The sequence below is a fragment of the Chamaea fasciata genome, unplaced genomic scaffold (assembly GCF_029207755.1).
Source record: "Chamaea fasciata isolate MVZ Bird 193981 ecotype frontalis unplaced genomic scaffold, bChaFas1.0.hap1 SCAF_13, whole genome shotgun sequence".
NCBI classification, from domain to species: Eukaryota; Metazoa; Chordata; class Aves; order Passeriformes; family Sylviidae; genus Chamaea; species Chamaea fasciata.
Window position 1 is genome coordinate 19,714,327 of NW_027094098.1, and position 25,524 is coordinate 19,739,850.

The window sequence follows — 25,524 nt, forward strand, 5'->3', positions numbered from 1 at the left end:
CTTGGCCCATTCACTCTCCCTCACATCATGGCTCCAGTTAAGACTGGAAGCCTCGTGGGAGGGAATTTCTGCATTTATCACTTGGAGTGAGTGTCTGGCCTCCCTGAGAAGACTGTTGAAATCTCTTTCCTAATATGAATCATTTAGTATTTTGTTTATTAGTAAAGCAAGAAACAAGATGCAAACTCGAGGTAATTGTAAAGCTGTTTTTAAATTAATCTTGGCATTTTGCTGCTTGACAAATCCAAAGCCTCTGAAATCATTGCACAGCTGTAACAAGTGAAGTTTTTATTCAGGAGAGATCAACTCTGGAGGTTTTTGTGTTTCCAGCCATGGCTTTACAGCTAAGGCTGCCAGGAATTAAGCTTTCTAGAACGGAGCTCACTGATGGAAGAGCCTTCACTTCAGAGGGAGCTCAGGCTGCCTTAAATTAATTCTTAATTCAGCGGAGCCTCTGAACTGAGTTGAGGGGTAGCTGGCATAAAGGCAATGCAGGAGAATATCTGTGGTGTGAGAACAGCTGCAGTCAGGCTGTGAACCCTCCTCTTCCCAGCAAGAGCACAGGATAAAACCTGCTGAGACATCCTTGGTACCCTGCCACGAGCTCCCTTCTTCGGTGCCTTTTCATCCCCCCCCTCCTTGCATGAATATTAACAGCAGTTGTTTCCCTCTGAAGAGCTGTAATGCTAAAACCCAGCCAGCGATGCCTCCTCAGTGGTGGCAGAGCGGGCTCAGCCTCACCGAGCTCGGCTTTGCGGAGAGGAGCTCACTGAGCCCCCGACAGCCGCTGCTCTGCGGCGGAGCCGTGCACATGTAGGACACTCGAGCAATCAAACACGCTGGTGACTCCTTGCCGTTATTGAACTAGGCTGGATTTAATCAACAGCCGTGGCCAGCACAGCAGCGTTTCCAGCGCTGCGCCCTCAGCATCGGGTGCTTGGAGGTCACCGGTGGGAGGGAGTGCCAGCCTGGAATCTAGGGCTCCCCTGCCGAGGGGCTCACAAAAGGCAGGGGGAAGAGAATTCATCTGAAGCTCCACATGTTCCCTGGAATAAAGTTCCAGCATAGTGAAAGTTTAGCTGCAGTGTCTGCATGTGTCTGCAGCTCCTTCGTCATGACTCAGGGGAAAACCTCCTTTTTATTGGTGTGAGTGAGTGCTTTAAGGGGCAGGTCTGCAGCTGAGGGAACATCCTGCTCCCAGGTACAGCACTAACCTTTAGAGGTGCTGTGAAAGCACTTTTGCCCCGTTGTCTCCTGGATGTTTATTTGCTCTTTTTTTTTTTTTTTTTTTTTTTTTTTTTGCTTTAGCTATCTGCAGATACCTCCAATGAAATTACTCAGGGAATAAATCACTGCCCCGAGAAAAGCACCTAATCAAACAGATAAGTCTTGCGTTTCACCCTTGCCTCTCTCACTCCCACACATGACTTTGCATGTGAATCTTTAAGACCTGTATGCCCTATATTTTTTCACTCTAATGCTGCAATTAATCACATTACATAACCAGCCTACTGCTGTTTCTAATTAAATTTTTCGGGGAGGGTGGGGAGGGAAGAAAGAACCCTGCATTTAAATACCGTGAAGGGTCTGTCTTGAAATGACAATGCCAGGAAGCGGCGAGGGAAGGCTCCCCTCCATCCTCCTCCTCTCACCCCCGTGCGCCGGGAGCTGCGGCGCAGGCCCGGCTTATGCAACATCCCACGCCGGCGTCTGACTCACGCGCACTTACCTCACCCAGGACAGGCTAAAAATAGGGATTCATTCTTAACTCTGCACAGCCGGGCTCTGCCTCGCTCCCGAGAAGACCCTTGACGGGATTAAAATAGAGCGCGTTGTGCGCTGTGTTTCCTGCCGGGGATGCTCGCCCCGCTCCCGTGCGCTGGGGTTGGCCCCGGTTCGGGGAGCGGGCACGGCGAACACCTTCCTCCGGCCGCGGGGCTTTCCAGACCGCTCCAGACGCGGAGCCACGAGGAGGGATTGGGCAGCGGGGCGGCCAGACGTCGGCAAGCAGCGCTGTGGTAACTGCGTGCCAGCAGTTGCCGCAGCTTCGGGAAGGGACGCCGGGCTGGAGGATGTGAAATCAGCCCTGGGCTGGCTGGGAGGAGGTTGCTGCTCCCGGAGTCGGGATGCAGCGGGGCTGTGGGAACAAGCCTCCCTCAGAACTCTCTCTGCAGCTGCAGCTGAGACCGGAGCGCTGCTCCATGTCCCCCCACCTCGCTCCGGGGTGCAACCAGCCCTGTCCCCACACCCTCCCGTCTCTTTTTGGGAATGGTCCAGCACAGGACAGGGCTGACACAGCTCATCGCTCCCAGGATGGGCAGTGATGGCATGTCCTTGGCACGGGGATGTTCCCACCTCTGCTGTAGCACTGCCCCGACTTTGCGAGGCTCACGGCATATCCAGAGCCCCCATGCCTGGTGCGGGATGTCTCAAGGGCTCTGGCTGCCAGTTTAAAACAAAGCAGTTTCCGAGCTGTCCTGGTGGCTGCAAAAGGACCCAAAGTGCAGACGAGTGTCTCAATACTCAGAGCAAATAAACTTCGAGATGAATTAGAAAACTTTAAAAATATTCTGGCAGTTGATGCATCACTCCAATGAATTTTCTGGTTGCTCTGAAGAAAAAGTCCTGGAGCCTCGGCTTGGTGTAATTGGCACCAGGCTGTTTCCCTTCCCCTCTTCTTTCTCAGCACATGAACCTTTGGCTGAGAGTCATTTAGAGGGGCTGGAGATGTTTTTCCCTACAAATTCTACCTTAAACAATTTGAGAGTGAAAAAGTGATGTGAAAACTCGTACTCATTTTACTTCCATTGGCCTTTTTGAAAACATCTGTTTGTAGGTTGCCTTATTTTCCTTGGAATTTCAGTCTCAGCCCATCTTTAACCTGGTAGCCGGGATGAGCAGTGGACCAGAGGCTCTGGTGGCAGAGCTAACCAAGCTAGACACATTCTTCATAGATTTACCATAACAACAGAATTTCTTAAACACAAATCCTGTGGTTGAGGAGATCCACGACCATTCCCTGATTCTGGAGCTAACTTTAGAGTGTATTTGTAAGGAATTTTAATCAGATTAGAATGAACAGATCTAATTCCTAAAGGCCACGTAAAGACTTGTCCTCTTTAGCTTCCTGCTCCTCCCCGAGGGCACGGGCAGTAGCGGGGCAAGGTGGCCGTGTCCCGGTTATTTTGCCTCGGGCATCCGATCCCTCGGAGCCCTAAGCTCAGCCCTCACCCTGTGGCAGTCAGCATCATTCACTTCATTTTTCTTGCCTCACAGGAGCAGCAGAGCTGGCCTGAAGAGATGCACGGGAGGATGTGGTTTTGGTCAGCCAGGATCCCGTCCTCCGGAGCAGAGGGGTGGCTTTGGGAGTGGCGCGGTGGCAGCGCCTCGCACACTCTGTCACCTCGGTGCCATGTGAAGCCTGAGCTCCTGCTTCGCGGAGCCAGAGTTCAGTGGGATTTGGGGAACGGAGGTGGCAGGAGGCTTTGATGCCGTGCGGATGTCTGAGGTGTTTTCCTGATTGCTGCTAAATTGAAATCTCCTGTTTGATGTGATTGAGAAAGAATGCAAATGGCCTTGCAGGAAAGCCTGGGGAAGAGGAAGGAGACTCTGCTTAACTGTGAGAAAGAGAAGATGATATGGAAAGGGAGGAAGGAATAAGACAGAGAGAGAGAGAGAGAGCTATTTAAGGAAGCAGGCACCTTGAGCAGATAAAACAACAACAAAAAAAGAGTGGGACCAGGGTAAGGGACAGCAACAAGAAGGAAAAAGTTTAAACAAGCAGGGAGCAAAGCTCATAGACCAGAGCACAGAGTGAAGAGGGAAAACTAAAAGCGGGGAGCTGATTTTATATACAGATAAACAATTTATGCAAGCTGGGTTGGCATGGCCTGGCACATGTCCTACATCAGCGGAGCAGTCAGGAAAGGGTGTAGCTGAGGGATGCTGCTTTGGAGTGCTGGAGCCTAATTACTACCTCCTGTTATTTGGGACAAGTGTTTTAAATTTGCATTCTGCCCTGAGAGGCATTACTACCTCTAATAATTTCAAGTCTTGCTTTGGAGCTGGGAGAAGGAGATTTCAGAATAGCATCAAAGTAAGTCTTGGGCCTCGGAGGTGGGAGCAGAACTGGTACAAGTGCCGCAGGAGCCGGGTGCTCGGGTTTGGCTTTTCTTCAGTGCTGGCTGCTGGCCAGAGGAGAAACCTTTTCTTGTGCCTGCCTGGCCATCACCTGAATCCAGAGCAGGGAAGGTTGATGGAGACCTTGTTTCATGTTGAATTTTCTTGTTTGTGGACCAGGTTCTGTCATTTTCTGTGTTGGGTGTGCTGCTCTGTGTCGTGTAAAGCAAAGCTAACCCAGCCAGAGAGTCCCAGAACAGAAGTTTCTGTTTATATGAAACTAAGAGAAGTGTCCTCAATGCTTCCTGAAGTGTCCAGACGGTTTGTTGTGGCATAAGGGACAGAAAGTGGAGGAGCAGGGCTGTCAGTGCTAGCAAAGCCTGTGAGTTGGATGTGGCAAACTGTGGACTGGTTACAGAGGCTGGAGATGTGGGACCAGCATCCTTGATATTTTAGAGTAGGTGTTAGGAAGAAACTCTGAGGAGGAAAATCTTTATTCAGGGACTGGTAAGACCCTAGCACAGCTGGCCCAGGGCAGCTGTGGCTGCTGCCATCCCTGGAAGTGTCCAAGGGAAGCTCAGACAGGGCTTGGAGCACCCTGGGGTAGTGGAAGGTGTCCCTGCCCATGGCTGCACTGGTTTGGAGGCCAGAGATTTCCCAGGCACTTGTGGCAGGTCTTGCTGAGGTCCATGTGTACCCCGAGCCCAGATCCCACTCTGAGTTTCCTAACAGAGCCATTAAATAAACAAACACAGCATAAATCCAGTGTGGGCAGTAAACTCCCCAAGCTGCAGAGCCCAGAGACATTGCATTGCTGCGGGGCTCTTCTCAGGGCGAGGGAGGGAGTTTGAAGTTAATGCAGGAGAGGAGGAAAAAGATGATGCAAGGCTGGAAAGGAGGAGGGAGACAAAAGCAGGGGAAACATCTTGCATTTCTTCATTATGCATTGGATTCTGTAATTCCCCTGTATTCCATAGGGAATCACCCAGAGGGATGTGGCTGGGTGGGAACAGGCACGTAGCGCCCTCAGTGTGTGGAATCCCCGGCAGCTGCTTTGAGCAGTGGGGCATTCCTGCCAGGGAATGTGGGCAGCAGTGGGGCACAGAGCTCCTCTGGCTGGAGGGCACCAGGGCATTGTGCCAGGGCTCCCTTCAAACAGCCAAGCACAGGAGCAGAGCTTTTCAGCCCCTCTGGGCTCGAGGGCCTCTGTCACCAGTGCAGCCCTCCCGTGGGTGAGATGATGCCCCATGCACGGGGGTCCCTGGTCTCTGTGAGCTGTAGGGGCAAACCAGGGAGGGCAGAGCAGCTGCCAAGGCCTTCCTGTGCCCATGGGCTGGTGTTTGGCCCTGTCCTATCCCACTTCAAGGGCTGTGCTGGAGGCTTTGGATGGTTTTGTTGCCTGTGGTCTGGTTTGCAATGTGCTCAGGCATTTGCTCTGGGCTGGGTAAGGGAGTTCTTGGCATTATTGTGAATAGAGGTCTTGTTATAAGCACTGGGAGGGCAAAATAGGCTGCAACCCCCCAGAAAAATAGCAGCTAGTTCCCTCAAACTCTGTTCATGACCCAAAGGGAAGGAGGATATCTTGGGAATACCATACAGGCAATAATATCCAACTGTGGCTCCAGCGTGGTGTTGCTCACCCTGCTGCTGTCACACAGAGAGCTCTGCAGGTCATTGTGTCACCAGCAGAACAGAGCAAGTCACCCTGGAGCAGGTTTTACTCAAACCACATATTCCCGAGGAGTCTTCATTCATTTCTGAGGTCATTCAGGGAGGGTTTGCTGCTGTTTCTCTGCAGAGCTGCCCATTTTCCCCCTTTTGCAGTAAGCAGTCACTGTTCAGCCTGTGAAGGTGTTTCTCCTCCCAGGAGCTGAGGTCTGACCATGCAGGCCGTGATCTGCAGCTGTGTCACCTGGCAGGGAAAAGCCTGTCCCATCCCAGGACGGGCAGCCCAAAATCCCAAAGCCTGACGGATTGGCCTTTTCATCTGAGAATTCCTGTCCTGACTGGTGGGCATGAGTCAAGTCATTGGGAAATGGAGGAAGGTATCAATGATTGGTACTGATTTATCTGGGACTGGCACTTAGTCTGAGAATATTGCTGCATAGAATTTGGAGAAGAACCCAAAAGTGTTGCTGCTAGCAATGGAGTACTGGGATTTATGGCTAATGGGGGAAAACTCTTCCACTGAGAGTTGAGATGTGGCAACCACAATTGCCAGTCTTGGGAAATTTGAGCCACCTCAGCAATATGTGATAACTGTCATATTTATGAACTTTTTTAGAGGAAGTTATTTTGGGATGAGAAGCTGAACAAGTCCTTGACTTAATGTAAACACTGCTCAGCAACAACTGAACTATCAGAGTGTTATCAGCATTGCTCTTATCCTAAATCCAAAGCACAGCCCTGTATCAGCTACTGGGAAAGAAGTTAACTCCATGCCAGCCAAAACCAGGACATATGATAGTGAAAGTTTCTTCAGGCAGCATACTTTGTTCATTTAATATCTCATGCAAATGTAGAAACCTCAGAAAACCCCCAGAGAAGTATTTCTCTATCTTATCCTCAAGAGGGTGAATTGGAAGCTCTGGCTGAGGGAGGGGTGCTTAGAGATTGCAAATTGACTTATGTAGTCTTCTTCTGATAAGCTCAAACTTCAGTCCACACTTCCAAGATTTCGTGTCTTGAAGAGCATGTTCTCTCACTTCCCCGACTTTTGTCCCTTGAATGAGGAGAGGTTTGTTCTGCATCAAGTCACACAAATGAGGCTTGGAGTGTTTTACCCCCAGTAGCAAACAGGGAGTCCACGGGCATTTCTCTCCTGGCCCTGCCATGGGACTGTGGCTGGGTGGATTTGGCAGTGCAGGTGCTGGAGCCTTGAGCATTCCTGCCTGGTTTCACCTGCTCCCCTGGGGCTCCCCAGGCACCAGGACTGTCTGGCACTGGTTGCTTGCTCAGCCCTTGTGATTCAGCTGTTGATGCTGCAGTTGAACCATCATTTAATATCTTCCTTCAGAACTCTGATTAAAGAGAAATCTATCTGATGTGTTGCACTGGCGGGGGAGGCAGCTGGGTTGTCCCAGCCTGGTGTCTCAGGTGGCAGCAGCTGGCCTGGAGCGGCCACCACGGCTCCAGCTGTGGCAGCAGGCCTGGCGTGACTCTCGGAAGTCATCTGGGGAGGGCGCAGGGCATGAATCAGTCTGGATTTCTCTGATGGTTTCCTAGCCAGAGTCTTCAGGCAAATATGTACTTTTGCATCATAACAGCTGCTGCCCTTTCTGCCAGTTTCTAACACTTGCGGTCGCCGGCTTGGCTCTGGCTCGTCCTTCCACCCAGTGTAAACAAATCCCACCCATGTTATGTTTGGGAGATGAAAGCAGAGATCACTGTGTGGAGCAAGGAGCGGCCATGGGAAGCGTGGGATGTGTGCTGCTCAGTCATGTGGTCAAGCGTGGTTATCAGGAGGCACGTGAGCTCCTCACCACACCATCCCTGCTCCCAAGCCAAGGGTTAAAGGTTTGGGATCCGTGATCTTGGAGGTCTTTTCCAATCTAAATGATTCTGTAAAACCCAAACTCGATGTCTTTAGCTAAAGGGCAATGTTATTGTTGATGCAAAGTCATCCCTGTTTAAAATAAGGAATTGAGACGTCTTCATGGCTTAAACATCATAGCTATGTTTGCCTGAAGTTCTCCTGGGAAAATGCATCTGTCTCCCTACTGCAGGGCCTTGGAGGAACTGTTCTTAGATGTCTTCTGATGTCTTGTGTTTGTGACTTGAGGGAGCACTAAGCAATTACATCTGTGAGTAATAACTGCTCTAGAGTGTCTGGAGAGAAAAGTATATGGCAGCAACAGATGAGATACGAGAGGGGATTGGGAAAGGTCAGGTGGTGACAGAGCAGATGAGAGAAGGATGCTGCTCCTCTGATCCAGAAACCAGGACAGGAGCTGCCAGGGGCAGGAACTCTGCAGGATCACCGCAGCTTCTCCCTGCCCTAAGAGGAGTAGGAATACTGGAGCTCCTTCTCCTACCACATGTGTATGTGTTGATCCTGTTTTAATGATGCTCAGTATTTGCACATCATTTTTCTCTCCAGTAATGCTTCTTTTTTCCCTTTTTTTTTTCTGTGTGAGACCTCTAAGTGGGTTAAGAGAAAAAAAAACTAAAGATCTCCTATATTTTGATTTTGCCTCACAGTGATTTCTGCATCTGCACTGAGGTTTTCATTGATGTTTGTACCCTGGACTGGGTTGGAGCCTGATGGAGCCAGCCCGGAGGTGCCGGCTGGCTCCAGCCGTGTTGGCAGCTCCCTGCAAGGACATGAAGGAATATGTCTGAGGAATGACAGTCCAAGCTTTCCTGTGACAGTCCCTGTCCCTTTATCCAAAGGGAATTCCCTGCATTTGGAAAGATTGTTCAGGCTCAGGAACTGCAGCCAAGATCCTGAGACAGGCAGCAGAGGTCCCCGTGGCTGTGATGGTAATGAAGGAGCAATAGGGACACTCTTCCCCTGGCAGCAGTCCCGAAAGCATTGCCAGATCAATTCCCAGTGAAGAAAAAGGCTTTATACCTCAGAACAAATGGCCTTGGGAGGCAGTTAAGGCTGGAAAATTGGCCAAGGAAAAGCTTGCTGATGGGAGGTTGGTGTTGCCACTGTCTGGTCTCAATCTCAGCAGCAGTGGGAATCAGGAGCAAACCAAAACTGGAGCAGGGGAAAGGTGGGGAAGGAAATGTGAAAAAACTAGTGGCAGTTCTGTGTAGTGTTTTGCGTCATCAAAGGGGTCATTTTGAGCCCTTTTGCATTTCACTTTGGGATTTTTAATGCCCTTTGACTCTCCTGTGAGATGCACACCCAACGTGTCTCTGCAGCCCATCGCCACAAGAAAGTTCCACTGAAACTGTGGCTTGTGCAATCCCTTTGCCACGGGTCTGACCCATCCCAACTCCAAAGAATTATAGAATGCTTTGGGTTGGAAATGAATTACAGAATGGTTTCATTTTCAAGCTCATCTCGTCCCACCTCCTGACCTTGCACACTTCCTGAGATGGGGCACCCACAGCTCCTCTGAGCAACCTGTGCCAGGGCCTCACCACCCTCACAGCCAAGATTATTTGTCCCCATATCCCATCAAACCCTGCCCTCAGTCAGCTTAAGGCCATTCCTCCTTGTCCTGTCACTCCAGGCCACTGTCCAAGGTCGCTCTCCAGCTCCCTTGTAGACCCTCTAACCAAGGCTGATGGGAGCCTCCAGAGACACAGCTCAACAGAGGTTTTCCAATGATTTGAAAAATTTTTTCCTAGAAAATGTTCACTGGTAGAGAAGCAGTGCCTGGCCACCATTAGCAGCACTTCAGAGTCAGCCACAGCCACTCCCTCACTCCAAATGTGTGCGGGAAACACTTGGAGAAGAGACTGGCAAAAGCAAGGAAAAAGCTTTTTTAAAATTATCTGGAGTTCTGGTTTGTTGTGGTCGCTCTCCTGGTTGAAGAACAGCAGCAGCAGCAGGCGGCCAGTGGCGCCGTTAAATGTCAGGATGACTCAACTGGTGTTGGGATCTGCTGGGTCAGGAGGGGACGGGTTCATGCCTGGGGCACAAGGCTGCTGGAGGTGATGTCCTGGCCAGGAGACAATCCCTTGAGCACCCTCCTGCCGGCCCTGCTCGCTGCCCACTTGGCAGCTGCACGAACCTTGAGGCTTTTGGAGGGACACTGGGATAACCTGGCCACCCCAGAGTTGTGCTCACCCTCCTCAAAGCCACCTTTTGTACCCAAACGAGCCTTGGTGAGGCTTCCAGCTCTTGTTCCCTCTTGCTCTGTCTCTTTAATTTAATGCCTTCTGAATTGAATTTTATTGAAATTTAACTCCTGTAGCAGTTGCCCACTAAAATTCTTTGCTCTCCTCTGAATATCTAAGGATCTCTGGGACACCAGCTTTGCTGGAGTGAGGGTGAGGAGGAGCTTTGAAAGCAGAGCTATTGATTAAATAATTAAATGGATACAAATGAGCTTTCCTTAGGATTTTGTTTAGCTGGTTCTTGGGTGAAAAAAAAAAAAAAAAAAGATTAGGTGGCCTGAGAACACTGGTATTCTTCCAGGTCTCATTCCTCTTTGGAAAGGGTCTTTGGAGTTTCTCGCTGCAGGAAATTGCATTTCCATCAATAATTTATTTCTTTTTAGCAAGGAGACCTTTTCTATAGTGCTGCCTGCATCCTGCAGCACACCCAGCTCCCTTCCCCCAGCCCCACTGCAGACATCCCACCGATTCCAGGTTGGGATTCCTCTGATTCCCACTGCAAACAGTGTCAGGGTCCTTCAGGGTCCCTGTGACTCTGCTCCCAGAGCAGGTGAACACCCTGCTGAGCCCTGCAGTGCTCCTCCACGGCAGCCTCATCCCCCTGGGTCTGTGTGTCTGCAAGGAGGGCAGGGAGCCTGCGGGAGTCTGGTTTTCTGGGCAATAATGCAAAGATGGTCAGTGATATAAGGACGGATTTGTGCAGCTTTTAGCGGCTTTTGGAGAAGGTTTGTGTTTCCTGATGAGGTCTCTGGGTGCTGGCAGGCAACACCTCACGTTGTTGGAGATGCTTCAGGAACCGCTGGGCACTGGAGGGTCCATGGAAAAGGTGGATCACAGCCCTGGCACGCCCCAGCGTGAGCTGGAGCTGTGCTGACACTTCCCACAGCCCAACTCTGTCCAGTCCCTCCAGGGCTGGCTCTCATTTTGGGCTCACCTGTTAAAAAGTGAGACTCAGACACCTTGTGAAATAGGATTAGTTTTGTCTGAACACGCACTGTTCCCTCTAAAGCTTCTTTGGAATCCTGTTTTACCATTAAAACCAGCTAAAATGAGAAAAAAATTGCAGTGAGATTTCAATATTAAACCAGGGCAATTTTTACTGTCTTTTCCCCCTTTTTCATTTTATTTAGAGCCGACGGGAACTGTTTGGAAACAAGAGCTGGAAAAGTTAATCTTTGAATCCCAAACGTCCCTGAAGGGAGAAAGGGGGCAGAAAAAAGGGAGAACGGTCCTTTCAAAGAATCATTGACCTAAATTGCACTTTCATGCACATACCACGCTGTCCACACCACCACCTACGTGTCTCCAGGAATCCTGCTCAATAACAAGCACTCAATGTTTAGTCATTTCCTGCAGCACGTTTGCAGGAGCCGGTGGCTCCGTGCGATCGCATGTGTCAGTGCTCGGCAGCTCCAACAGTTGCTTTCCATATCAGCAGCTGCTGGCTCCCATCTCCTGTTGGGAAAGGTGCCACGGCGAGCCCAGGTTAATGTTTCAGCCGCCTTCCAGCAGGAGTTCCAGCAAAGGCTGCGGGTGACGTGCTGACACCTCGCCCCAAACCTGGGGTTTTCAGCTCGCTCTGGGAAATCCTGGCTTCAGAACCCAGCGGGCTGCACAGCAGGAGATGGGTTTGTCCTTTCCCTAGCAAGGCTTTTAAGGAGGTTTTATTTTTGTGGTTATGAATCTGGCGAGTTTATGGGCTGGGTAGCAGCGAGTCACGCAGGGGAAAGCAGGAGTTGCTCCGACCTGAGCAGCTCTGGCTCGCTCAGCCCCAGCTGCCTGCCAGGGTCCCCTGCCTGCTGCCTGTCCTGGCTTCCCACTCAGGGGTTTGTGCTCCTCACATCAGCCCCAGCTCACTCCCTGCTGCGTGGGGGGCCAGAGCATCAGGAACTTACACAGGCAGGTGGTGCTAGGACAAGAGGGAATGGCTTTGAACTAAAAGAGGGGAGATTAAATTAGATATTAGGAAGAAATTTTTTCTTGTGAGGGTGGTGGCACAGGTTTCTCAGAGAAGCTGTGGCTGCCTCATCCCTGGAAGTGTTTCAAGGCCAGGCTGGACGGGGCTTGGAGCAGTCTGGGATAGTGGAAGGTGTCCCTGCCCATGGCACAGGGATGGAAAATGAAATGAGCTTTAAGGTCTTTTCCAGCCCAAACCATCCTGTGGTTCTATTAATTTTACAGCTATTAGCTCAGCCTTTGCTCAGCCGTGCTGGGAGGATGATCTTGCCCAGAGAGGTTTGCAGTTTGTGCAGTGCCCTTTCAGACAGGCGTCGGAGCCGCTTTCTGCCCGAGGAATCCAGGGCTGCATCCTCTCACTTCTTAAAGTGTCTGCCTTCAAAATGGTGGCTGCTTCTCACTTGAAGTTCATGGGAACAGATGGCTGGATCTCAGAGACAGGAGTTACAAGCTATAGGGTGTTTTTCACCACATGTCTTGCTAGTTTCCCTCCTAAAAAAAACCCGATCTGTGTGAGAACCCTCCCAACATGCCAGGCCAAATCTGACCGTCTGTTAAGTTCACTTTATATAATCTCTGTTTAGAACTGAGTGCCCTTTAAAAACCCGGGGAGGGCTCCTCGCTGGGAGCTCCCAGAGCCCAGGGCGGGCAGCAGCTGCACAACCAGCCCTGCCCAGAGTCCAGCAGCCTCTCTGCACCCATATCTGACTTTTCTCTCTGGAGGTGAGAATGCCCAAATCCCCTCCCCGGGGCTGCGTGGGGGCCCCGTGTGCGTGCTGGGGGCACAGGCAGGGCTGGTTGGCAGCGTGTGAGTCCCACGGGCACATCCAGCAGGAGAACACGCCGGGATCTCACAGCTCCAGGAGCAGCATATGCTCCGGGAGACCTCGCTACGTTGCATAAGCCTCCCATCCCAGGAGCTGGCTGAGCACAGCACATGAGTCAACAGCACAGCGAGACTTGTGCCGTGGGAGTCACACCTACTCTTGGCTGCAGAATTATCCAGAGAAGCAGAAGGTTAATAGGAACAAAATAAAGCCTAAGGAAGCCTTAAAGGTTACTTACAGGATTTGATTCCATTGGAAAAAGAGAGGGGGAAATGGGTCAAGCCAAGCAGGGTAACGCAAAGCTGTGGTGTCTGTCTCCTCAGGAGACAGTCCAGTTTGGATCAGTAAAAATGTGATCAATAAAACATTTGTGTTTTCAAATTATCTGCTTCTGGAGAGGGCCATTGTTAATTGCAGAAAGAAAAAGTCACTTCACTGATGAGAAAGAATGTGGAGTAAAGCTCCGGGATGCTCAAGAAATATTAACACTGCACGAAAGCAGTTCTGCAAGGCAGGGAATGACTCCCCAAAGTGTGTAAATACAGGCGCGGCAAGTACCTGAGCCCAAGCATCAGCACCACCAGCACAGTCCTTGGCTTTGCTTCTGCTCTCTAGATCACTGCTTCATCTATAGATCATTACTTTATCTTGGGACAGTTTAGGAGTCAGAACCAAAGCGGGAGCAGGTCTGTCTGTGGCACCTGAAAACCCTGAGCATCTCTGGTCCATGCAGAGCTTGTGCTGCTGTGCAGTGCCAGCAATGGCATCCACGGAGGAGGGACAGCAGGGCTAGGCTCCCCAGTTGTCCCCAGTTGTCCCCAGTTCTCTCCAGTTTGGCTCCAGTTTGGCCTCAGTACCCCAGGACCCGGGGCTGACTAGTCTGCTGCAGTTTGCAGGTTAAGTCCCCACTCAGTTCTGATCCAGATTTCCAAGCGGCTTCTGGGGTAAAGTGGGAAATGGGGATATCCTGAAAAGATGAATTCGCAGGATTTCAGTTTATAAAGACGCTCCATTGAGTAAAATTTGTCTTGATATTGAATCCTTACTGTAGGCTCCTGTAAATGAGTTTGCTTTATTGCATTTGTATTTGTCAAGAATGCAGCGGGGCCTCCCTGGCCTCGGGAGAAGAAAAAGAGGGAATACAGAAAGTTGTGATTAATTTCCAGGATGTTATCTCGGAGGTTTTTTTCCCCCTAAAACAAGATTCCCATGGCCAAAGCTGATATTGCTCGTGATGCAGACTGGCCTGCCTGAGGTTCACCTCAGTCCCAAATCCGTGCTGTGCAAATCGGGGATTACCAGGGTGGGAGTGGAAACCCTCGGAGCTGCCCGGGAATTGTGTCCTTGCTGTGCCGGGTGCTGGCTGCCGGCCACGTCCCAAGGTCTGAGCGGAGCACGTCCGTGGGGGAGGTGTTGGGCAACACAAGGGATGTTTCATCCCCCGCTCCCGGTGCTCTTGCAGAGGGAAAGATCGTCTTGTGATCGGGGCACAAGACCAGGAGTCAGGCGATGTGTGTTACTGCAGAGCTGGATTTGCCAACGGGAGCGAAGAGTCCTGGCACCTCCAGAGGCTCGGGCGCTCTGGGGATGTGCAGGTGGCCTTCTGCATGTTTGGGGTTCTTTGGGATGGTTTTGTTGGGGAGTAACAGCTCGAGGGGTTTAGCAAAATAACTGAAGTGATGAACCGTACTGTGCTGGAGCCAAAGAATGCTCAGTGGCCTTGGGCTGAAGTTTGGGAAAAAGGCCCTTGGGATGGGTGGATGAGGAGTCACGGGAGGAGAGGAATTAGGTGCGAATAGTCGGTCTCCACAGGCATGCCAAGTGAGAGGGCACTTGCAGGGTGCTTATCTCACCATCAAACCCTCCAGCTCATGAAGGTCGCTTCTCTCTCCTGAAGGTCCCAGGATTTTCCTGATGCAGGAATGTAGAATGCCCGGGCAGCCACCACTGTGAGGTGCTGGGGTCCCGCACACGTGGAGAGCACAGAGGTGGCCTCACCTCCTGCCGAGGGCTGCAGAGGTCACCCTGTCCCTCCCCCTGCCTGCCGCCGTGGTGGGAAGGGCACAACGCACCTGGCCAAGCTTCTCTGACACACAGGGTCCCTCCACAGCCGTGGGCTGAACTTCCAGGTGTGCTCATCACCTGTCCTCCCGGCTCAGGTATTTGGGTGCAGAGCCCAAAGGGGTCCCCAGGAGAGCTCAGCACAGCCTGTGCTGCATCCCTGGCAACGAGCACAGGCTCTGAGCTCCATCCCTGCCGTTCCCCCAGCATCTGCCATGGGTCCTGGCACAGGAAACTGCTCAGTTTTTCCTAAATCTGGCTGATCTGTCTCCCAGGAAATGGGAGTCAGCTTGCTCGTGCTCCTGCTTGCATCAGTCCCAGAGTGGCAGGTGGGAAGTCAAAGTCCCTCTTTAGCTGGAGACACACAGAGGAGCTTTCATCCCCAAAATGTGCAAGGTTTAAAATGTTCATGAGAGAGAAAAAAATGTTTCCTTATAGGGGAAAAAAAGGATAAAATTCAGTGAATCAGTTTGGCTTCTTTCAGGTGCAGACTTGAGGAGCTGGGAAGAGGCAGAAAGGAAGGAGAAATCCCAGCTGAGAAGGTTCTGGGTGGTGTGTCCAGGTGGTGGGACCCTGAGCAGAGGTCCCTGTTTGGCTGTGGGCTCCCTCCCTGCTCCACCCAGCTCCAAACCACTGGTCTTGTGATTCCTTCTTTTTTTTTTTTTTTTTTAAATTCTTATTATTTCAGTCCCATGATTTTGTTTTCACCATTCCTAATTCTTTGCCTTGGGGAAGGGAGGCAGGGAACGGCACAGATTTGTACTGCTGTGGTTTTCTGGGTGTCATGGGCCATAATGTGGCATTGAAGTGATGAGGCGTTGCCAGCCAGGCTGCAGAAATCAGAAACCCTTTTTTGATGGGGGGGGGGGGGGGGGGTAGTGCAGTTCTAACAAAGCTGTGGGTTTACTTCTATTCGTTTCAGTATTTCACTTCTTTCCTTACTTTACCCAAGCAGTGAAACCCACCAGTCATGAGCCCCACAGCAGAACCCTGGCACGGCGTCACTTCAGGGCAGGTGCTCAGACACCTTGGTGAGCACAGGAACGTGCTTGGCCACGGACAGGTAAAGATTAAATCCTGCCTCGTGCTGAGGTTCCAGAACCGAAGGGGTTATATTATTTCGGGGTAGTTTCAATGGCACTCAGAGACAGTTTCAAACTTCCACAGGGCTTTTCATCCTAAAGAGTCCCAGAGTACAGAAACTGCATGGAGGTAAAATACGGCAATTGAATTATAGTGCCTGGTAAGAAAAGCAGAGAACAATTTTCTGGTTTGGATGCTGAGGGAGGGGAGCATGCAGACAGACAGATCTGTGTGATATCAGCACAGGCACACCACACACCCTCGTGAGAGACACGAGAACGAGCACTGGTTCCCAAACCCCAGCTGGAAGCCGGCCCAGCAGTGCTCCTGTGCCCACCTGACTGATCCAGTGCCTTCCCCATCCCACTTGCCCTGGGGCCAGGGGGCCTGGTGGGACCCTGTGACCAGGCTGACCTGGAACCCCCTGCCCTGAGTCACTGCTGTCCTGCTCAGCTGCCCTCGGGCCACGGCCATGTCACCCTCCAGGGGTTTTCCGTGTCTTGCAACTGGAAAGAAGCAAGAGAGGACAGTGGTGGATCATCAGTGTCCCATGGGGTGTGAGGTGTCTCTCAGGTCCTGCCAGCCCTGGTGCCATCACCGTGGCTCCATGGTAGCTCTCAGTGTCCCTCAGGGAAAGCTCTGTGTGATTAAAGCCAGCTGGGAGGAGTTCCCCAAACGGCTGGTTTTGCTGGGAGGGTGTGATGGAGGTCAGGCCTTCCTTTGGCCACTGCATCCTGTCCTTGGCTGGGAGCTGGGGGAGATTCCTGCTGTGGGAGTGCCAGGTCCATGTGTGTCCATGCTCTCCTCCCTGAAGATGGAGGCTCTGGCTTCTTCCACCTGTGAGCTCTGGCTGGGGTGTCTGTGTGTGTGGGGTGTGGGGTGCATGTGCACCCAGCTCTGCACAGAACTGCTCCTGCTCCTCCTGGGAGCATCCCCGTGCAGGAGATCAGGGAGCACTGATGGTCAGTGCCCAGAGTGCTGGGGGCACCTCGGAGGAGTCTGAGGGACTCCAGAGGGAGGCTGCAGCTCTGGCACTCCCAGCTCATCTCCCAAAACCTTTCCCACCATGTTTCCCAACAAGACACAGAATGGAAACAGAAGCTCCTGCCAGGGAATTTCCACCCCAAATCAGTAACGTTTGAGTAGTGGGGAAAAGCCACCAAAAGAGTTGATTTTTTTTTTTTTTGGTGCTGTTGATTTTTTAATTTCGTTTTTCTGGAAAGCTGGCTGTGTGGATGTGTGATGTGGCGGTGGGTGTGGTGACCCCAGCACGGCACAAAGTCTTGCTCATAAGGGTTGCTAAGTGATGCCTCAAACGACAACCCTGGCCGGGGAGAGGCGACAGCCCCAGGGCAGCTCGGGCTCCCGAAGTGTTTTATGGCTAAAGGAGGTCTCAGAGTTTTCTTTGCAAACATAAATAGAATTTATCTGTATTTTTAAATCCCATCACAAAAATCACCCCCAAGATCTCCCACTAACTTTCTGAGGAAGTTACTTTCTGCTGGAAATAGTTTGGTATCCAAAATACACAAGGCTCGGCGGCTCGGGGGAGGTCACGGCAGGCAGCTGCGCTGGTCCTGTTACTCAGTGCTCTGGGAGGGGGTTGCTGGAAGTCTGGAGGAGGTTTCATGATGGAAGATTGGGCTAAATAAAGGTCTTCCACCTCCATAATTCCGGCAGCTGCATTTCAGCACAGGATCCAGTCACAGTGTGACACGGCGTCTCGGATGGAGGAGGGAGCCTCCAACCTCGCTCAGTTTGGGGGCAGCCAAAGTGATTAATGGAGCAGCCTCTGCTCAGGTGGGCTGTTCCCGAGGTCCCTGTCCCTGGAGGTTATCTGCAATGATCTGGTGAGCTGGCAGGGATAACACTCAGTTTTTATCCCGTCTGTCCCCAGGAAGTGCCTCTTGCTGCACGTTAGCACCGAGAGGGCTGGAGCCTGGCAAAGCCACAGCACCCGGATGTCCAGCCCAGCCCCGTCATTTCCAGCAAAGCTGGGGTTGTCAGGGGCATTCAGCCAGTCATGTCATGGTCTGGGCATCCTGACAGCTCCTGGCTGCTGGCTGGGAACAATACCACCGTTCCCGAGGGATGGCAAACCAAAATCAGGCTATTTTAGTGTTTCCGATGAGCTTGTAAAGAGGAGCCAAAGTTGACGGGCTCCAGCCAGCTGTTTATAGAGTCATGGAATGGTTTGGGTTGGGAGGGACCTTAAAAACCATCCCATTGCCCTCCCTGCCATGGGCAGGGACACCTTCCACCAGCCCAAGTTGCTCCAAGCCCCATCCAAGCTGCCCTTGGACACTTCCAGGGATCCAGGGGCAGCCACAGCTTCTCTGGGCACCCTGTGCCAGGGTCTGCCCACCCTCACAGGAAGGAATTTCTTCCTGATATCCAATCTGAATCTTTCCTCTTTTAAGTTTAAAACCATCCCCCCTTGTGCTATCGCAACAGGTCCAGCTGCAAGGAGAACGTGGTGAGATGTTTCATTTCCACGTGCAGTTCTGGCTGCTTCGTTCATTTATCAGCGGGGTCAGGAATCAGCCCCTCAGCTCACCTGGGGCTCTCCAGTCCAGCCCAGAGCAGAGAAGGGGTAATGAGGGTCCTTGGGCCGCTCTGGGAAGGGTGGGCTGTGTGTGGGGAAGAGGAAAGCCCATCTAGGGCGTAGGAGAGACTCGGAGGTTGTTATTCCCACCAGGAAAGGTCGGGAGAGAGGGACAGCAGGCCAGGTCCCACCTTCTGGCTCAGCCTTCACAGGGAGCTGCTTGTGAGGCCAACTTCCTCTGGGAGGAAGAGAAAAAGAGCCATGGAAGCTGTCCAAACCCTCTGCTGAGAAAGAGGGTGAGGCCAGACAGGGCTGATTTGGGACTTTATTTGGGTGTGCTTGGAATTGCCCGTGCCGGGGAAGCACCGGGAGCCACAGGACGCAGATAACCTGTGGGTGAATCACCCTCCCACACCTGCGCTGCGCACCTTAGCCGCCGCTAAACTGGGATTTTTTTGGGGGGTGGAAATAGGAAATGAGCTCTGCAGCTGAGCCTCCGCAGGCACCGGGGCGCAGAGGGCTCGGCAGGAGGCTCGGCCAGCATAGGCACTTCGTTAATAAGCAAATATATGTTGGCTCCAAAGGGTTTGAATAACTCCTGGAAGCAAAGCAGTGTTGAGGGCTGAGTCCTTTGCCTGCCCTAAATGACTAAAAAGAATTAGTTTTATTTCCCTTCCAAAGTGGTGGAGCCCACACGTTTCCGTGTGGAGCACCTGACTCCGGCTGTCTCGTCAGGATTTGTTGGCTGTCCCTGGGGCTGGACCCCACCGACTGTTTCTCCAGGTGTTTGCATGCCTGCGCACCTTGCTGTGGCTGGAAAAAGGCTTGGAAAACATGAAAGCTGCAGCCTGTGGCAGTGGGAAGGAGCCGTGAGGAAAAGGGACTGCTGGGGGTTCTGGCAGCTCCAGCCTGAGCTGGGCAGGGGCCAGGGGTGGCACTGAGGGGCTCCAGCAGCTCTGGAACCCAGCAGGGACTTGTCCTGTGGCCACTGTCATGACCAGGGGACCCTTTTCCATGACTCTGTCTCATAGTGGGGGGTGATTCAGCAGCTTTCTAGAAAGGCAAGGATCTAAAAGAAGTAAAGAAGGAAGTTTTCCTTCTCTGGTTTCCTTCTCTGTCTCATTCTGCATTAAGAAATAAGGCAGCTTGGGTTCTCCCTTCAGGGAACAGGGAAATTTGGCACCAGAAAGCCCCTCCATCCCTTCCCACATCTCTGTACCACATGTCTCCGCTTCACTTCTCACTTGTTTTGACATCAAGTACTTTCCCCAAAAAATATTAGTCACAACCTTGGCTTCAACCAGCCAACTCTTAACCTTCCTCAAAGTGGTTTGCAAGGGGTGACGCTGGGAATGTGTGATGGAGATGGGGACGGGTGGGTGGATTCAGGGTTTCTGGAAGGTTCTGCATCGAGGATTGGGAGCCCTAAAGCTGCTGCCTGCTGCTGTCAGGGAATCCCAAAGGACCTGCCAGCAGATCCAAGGAGCTTTGGTGGGTCCTTGGAATAACACAGACTGTGAGGCTGGAAAACCAGGACATCTGGTGGGGGTGAGATTGTCAATGGAGGCTGAATGAGCGGAGTGATGAGTACGGTGTAAAGCTGACTAATCCGTGCCGGGGGGCGTCAAACTTGAACCAGCTGCCTAAAATCCTGGGTTTGGAGCAATAACAGCTCTACTGAGCAGTTCAGCACCACCAGGAGGGAAAACCCCAAGTGGCGTGTGGGATCAGGTATGGATTCCTGAGAATTCCTGGGAAGGAAGGAGTGAGGGATGCTTGGGTTGGGCAGAGCTGTGAAATCATGTTCCAGGCCTGCAGCAGCCGCAGATGAGGAGCCTGCAGTGGCTGTGGGATCCAGGGTGAGCCCAGCCCTGCCTTCCCTGCGCTTCCTCAAGTAATTATCACACACCTTGCACCCTAATGAGAACCTGCTCCATTTTCCCATCCCTCCGCTCTTCCCTCATGGCTGCTCCTTTGGAGAGCTCTTTGCAAACCCCATCTGCTAAAGGGCTCGGATTTTCTTTTTAAAAGGAGAAATCGTTGGAAATTAGTAGTTTCTCTGTGCATTATTATGCTCATAATCCTCTAATTTGGTAATGGGGCTGTAATCACAGCCGTGCAGGGTGAGGAGCAGAGCCAGCCCAGAAAGGTGCCCTGGGGATTCCCAGGCACAGCAGCCTGCCTGGACAGAGCGTGATTCCATGGCAGGAAAGGCAGGCAGAGAGAGGATGGACCTCCCAGCACTCCCAGTGATGGAAAACCATGGGTTTTCCCATGGTTTGGGAGCCCTCATGGGAGAGGAACCCTGAAACAAGAGATGCCAGGGCGGTGGCAGACCCTGTGCCCAGAGCCTGTGTCTGTAAACTGAAACCGAGCTTGACAGCCCCATCCATCCCTCCCCAAAAAGTCAAGGGAAAACAACAAATTCCATCCCTTTGCCAGGGATACTTCCTGCTCAGGACCATTTTTCAAGGCAGGTGAGTTCCCAGGATGCAGAGGAAGGTGTGGGCTGCAGTGAGGCTCTTCCAGCCCCCAAATCACAACCTGCTGCTCCTGAGGCTGCCGCCCAGCCCATGCCCACAGCAGGATTTTCCCCCTTCCAACACCATAGTGAGGGAAATTGGAATCCTCTGAAAGGCCTCCCATTGTGCCGCCCCTCCAGGGTGCAAGGTGCTGGCAATGGGGACCTTGCTCTCGGCTGGGCTAAACCCTGAGTAAAGCCCTGGTAAGCAATGTGGAAGGGACACTGGAGCAGGTCTGGCTGATGTTGGAGATGGGTTATATTCCAAATAATGCGGAAACTCAGTCCCAGTGCAGGGGAGGTGGATGGGAGAGGTTCCCAGGGGCTGAAACCTCAGCCCTGATGGGCAAACTGGAATCAAGGATGGCTTCACTCAGCACGGCTGGCTCAGAGATCCAGGGGAAACCCTGAGCCCTGAGAACCAAGGGACTAGAAATGCAGAGCAGGGATGAAAACGATGAAAACGAGACAAAGTCACCACTTCCCAAAACCTTCACAGTGAAGGAAACACCTCCCACTGTCTGGAGGATCCATGGGAATATTACAATATTTGTTCCAAAAACATGACTGGGTGGATCCAGACTCACTGACGCAGACACAAGCAGCTAATTGAATTCATACGTAGGAACCCTGGACACCATCTGGCCTCAATAAAACGTGGGTCCGGAGCTGTTTCTTAGCAGATGGTTCCTCATTTTCATAATCTGAAATCAAAAGATCATTTTTTCTATCTGGAGATCAAAGGCACCGAGTGCCTCCTCGGTCGAGGGTTACCAAGCGAAACCTCTGTCCTCTGTTTTGGCGTATTGTGCGAGGCAGACGGGGGTTTTCCCCTGAAACCTCTGCTCAGGCTCCGGGCAGCCACATCTGGGCAGCAGCTGCAGATGTTCACAGCTCTCCAGGGCTGGCCCTTATTTCCATGATAGGGACGTGCAGTTTATAAAATCAGAAGGGACAGCTGTAACGAGCTTGTGTGGCCCTGTTTCCTCAGACTACTGCAGTATAGCCCGTGTGAATATTTGGGGATGACACGATTCCTTTTCCCTCAGAAGAGCTCAGAGCCCTGCCTGACCTCTCAGAGCCCAGCCAGCCCTGAGTGTGAGGCCAGCACGGGGCCCACTGTGATGTGGTGGTTGGCGTGTCCTGTGCAGGGCCAGGAGCTGGACTTGATGACCCTTGTGGCCCATTCCAGCTCGGGATATCCCATGATTTCCTGATCCCTGTGGGAGAAACCCCTGCAGAGGAATGAGACCAGCCTGGAGAAAAGGAGGCTCGGGGGGGGACCTTGTGGCTCTGCACAAGTCCCTGCCAGGAGGGGACAGCCAGGGGGGTCGGGCTCTGCTCCCAGGGAACAGGAGGAGAGGGAATGGTGTCAATTCAGGAAGAATTTCCCCATGAAAAGGGTGCTCAGGCCTTGGAACTGCCCCGGGAGGTTTGGATCCCCATCCCTGGAGGTGCCCAAGGAACACTTGGAGTGGCACTCAGTGCTCTGGGCTGGGGACAAGGTGTGGCTCGGGCACAGCTGGGACTGGCTGGGCTGGGAGGTCTTTCCAGGCTCAGTGATTCCAGAATTCTGGAGTCTGGGCTCCTCGGCTGGTGCGGGTGGGCGAGCGCTCGCCTCCCCGGCGACGTCAGCGCCGCTCCGCCGGCAGCAGCAGCGCAGGGGAGGAGAAGGGGGCGAGATGCGTTTCTGTGGCAAGCACTTCCACACCCACCCCAAAGCCTCTGGGACAGACGTGATCTTTGCCACCTAAGAGCGAGAGGTGTGCGGTTACTCGGAGCAGGTTGTAACAAATTGAGGGCTGCTCACAAACCTCATTTTCCAGCGGGTACCTGCGGGCTCGGGGCCGTTCTCATCGGCCCGGGTGGAACCCAAAGGCCCCCCCGTGCTGCCAGCCCACACCGCCCGAGAGCTCTTTGCATCTTGGTGCACCAGGGGAAATATTTGCGCCGGGTTCAGCTCCCAGAGGAGCCGGAGCTCTTCCCTGCTGTGCCCCGCTGCAGTATGGAAATGATCCTCCCGGCAGACAGCTGAGTCCCACCTCGGTTCCCATTCACCTGGAGATGAAAGTGCTCTGGCTGCCGGTGTAGGCGGGGCAAAACTATTTAAAAACCTCATTAGAGAAAGTATTTGGGGAAGACAGCAACACCCTCAGTTGTGGTTTGCTCCAGGACTTCTCAGCCTGATCCCTGCTGATACAGAGGGAAGGGCACTATGAGAGACATTCCTGTCAAATGCTACTCCTGGTAGGGATGCCCTGGGTGGCCTCTGCCTCTCTCTCTGTCCTGGTGGGCTGTGTTTTACCTAAACCTAAACGTTCCCCTCCAGGTGGTGTTTTGGGGGCTGGAATCAGGGCTCTGTGTGGCACAGGGGGGTCCAGGAGTGATGCAGGAGGGTCCTGCTCCATGCTGGAGGAACACAGTCAGCAGAACTGTGTGCAATCTTGATTAGGCAGAAATCCACCGTGAATATTTCCTATTCCGTTTAATTCCTGTTTGTGCTTATTGCAGCTGAATTTGCAGCAGGAGTAATGCCCAAGCCACATCTGGCTCGTGATGCACATGGGATCAGCCCGGGACTTTGGGAGGAGGTGGATCTGGATTCAGAGGTTTGGCTTCTTATTTAGAAAATGACGGGTTGCATTCTCCCACGGCTGCTCCAGACTGCCCCAGAGCTCAATGATATTCCTGGCCAAGGGTTTTTTTCAGTCTGCCTGACGAGGAAACAATGTCGTGTGTATGGCTTGTCTGGCCTCCTGCACCTGCACTTCCCCTTCTGCCTTCATTCTCTTTGCATCCCATTTGCTCCAAGGGCCCAAATATTCATTAACTCCCGATGAGTTGGAGTGCCAGGGATCCCTTTTCCCCTCCCAACACAGCCACCCACCCACCTTAAGCTGCCCCAGTCCATCCAGACGACTGCAGCCCTCAGCCAGCCAAGGGACATCCCCTCCAAGCAGGTGCCTGATCCCACAGGATCACACAAAGACCAGACTGAGTCAAGGAAGGCCACGGGCAGCACATGGGCTGGTCCTCCCTTGGCTCCAGCCACAGCAGCTGGTGGCATCCTGGTAAAGTCCATTGTGTTCCCGCTGTGCCCCTTCCCGGAATCACATGGAATCACAGAACCAGCAAGGTTGGAAGAGATCTCCAAGATCATCCAGTCCCTCCATCGCCCCATAACCACGTGCCCCATCCAGACAGCTCTTGAAGGCTTTCAGGGGCGGTGACTCCAGCACCGCCCAGGCAGCACTGCAGCCCCCAGCTCCCCACCCTGGCCTGCCACACCCTCACCTGTGCCCCGTGCCCTGAGGAGCAGCCCCTGCTCACCCCTGTGCTGATGGCATCTGCAGCCTGAACCAACTCCCCCTGACCCAGCCCTGGGGTGCCCCCACCCCATGAGCAGGGAGGTCACGCAGACCTTGTCCCAGAGCCTCGAGTTGAGAGGTCAAGGTTTAACTCACTCATGTCCTCACATGAACTGCAGGAGAAACACACTCCTGGGCTCTTCTTCCGCCTGTCCCAGCTTTATTTTATTATTATTTTTAGGAGTGGGTGTGTAATTTTTTTTTTGACTCAATTAGCGAGTTCAGAATATTCTCTGTGTTAATATTTGACTCAGACGTGATGCAGTTGGGCCCCGTAGCTGTTGTTACCTGCATCCCCCGAAAGAACAACATCTCCCCAGACTGGGAGCCCCGGCGGTGTTGATTCCTGCCGGGGGGGCGTGGGTGCCAGTGGAAAATAAATAACGTGGTATTTTCCAAGTGGCAGATCTGAAGGCACCCTGCTTTCCTTGCTTTGCATACTCACAGAGCACCATCCTCTCTGCTTCCCAGATCTGAAAGCCGAGGCAGAGACATCTGATGGGGCTCCAGCGCTGACTCAGTGTTTGATGTGAGGCAGGAGGAGGGATGTGATCACATCCCATTGTGCAGAGCATCCACCAGACAGCGCCAGCAGCGGGAGGAGAAGTGATTCCTCATCCTGCCTGCCTCTCCAAACCCTGCTGTCACCCCTCGCTGTCCCCTGCCCCACCTGCAGCAGCCAGGATGTCACCTCTGAAATGGCTCTTGGGTTGTGGACTCCCATCCTTGCAAGTGTCCAAGGCCAGGTTGGACAGGGCTTGGAGCACCCCGCTCAGGTGGAAGGTGTCCCTACCCATGGCAGGGGTGGAATTGGATGACTTTTAGGTCCCTTCCAAGCCGGCCCATTCCATGAGTCCCTGATTCCGTGTGCAGACAGAGCCGAGGCCTGTGCAGCCCCGGGGTGTGCACGCCCGGGGATCTTTCTCACGAGATGGTGCAAGAGCCGGGGGGGAACTGGTTAAACAGCGTGAGCTGCGGGGGCTCGGCAGGGCAGGATGTCACCGGGGAGCCGGCGTGTTTTATTAAACACACTATCAAAGTGGGCTAAAGTCTCTTATTAATGTCCACAAATTTTGCCACTTCCAAATAGTTTCCACCTACGCGTTCCTCCCACTGCTGCACTGGGTGCTGGCAAACATCTCTGCTCAAAGAGGGGAATGGCTTTCATTTGAATAGTCCTGGGGCGAGTTTCGCTGAGCGATGCCAGCGTCATTCCCGCAGCTCTCACGTGCCCGGCAGCGCTCCAGG

General features: G+C 52.8%; 1 long non-coding RNA gene across 1 annotated transcript; it reads left to right on the top strand.

Annotated features, from left to right (window-relative positions):
- The first annotated feature begins 1,615 nt into the window (after positions 1 to 1,615).
- Positions 1,616 to 25,524, top strand: LOC136296500 (uncharacterized). Its single transcript, XR_010722952.1, has 3 exons — positions 1,616 to 4,096; positions 23,420 to 23,517; positions 24,748 to 25,524. It is a non-coding gene; the product is annotated as an uncharacterized lncRNA (long non-coding RNA).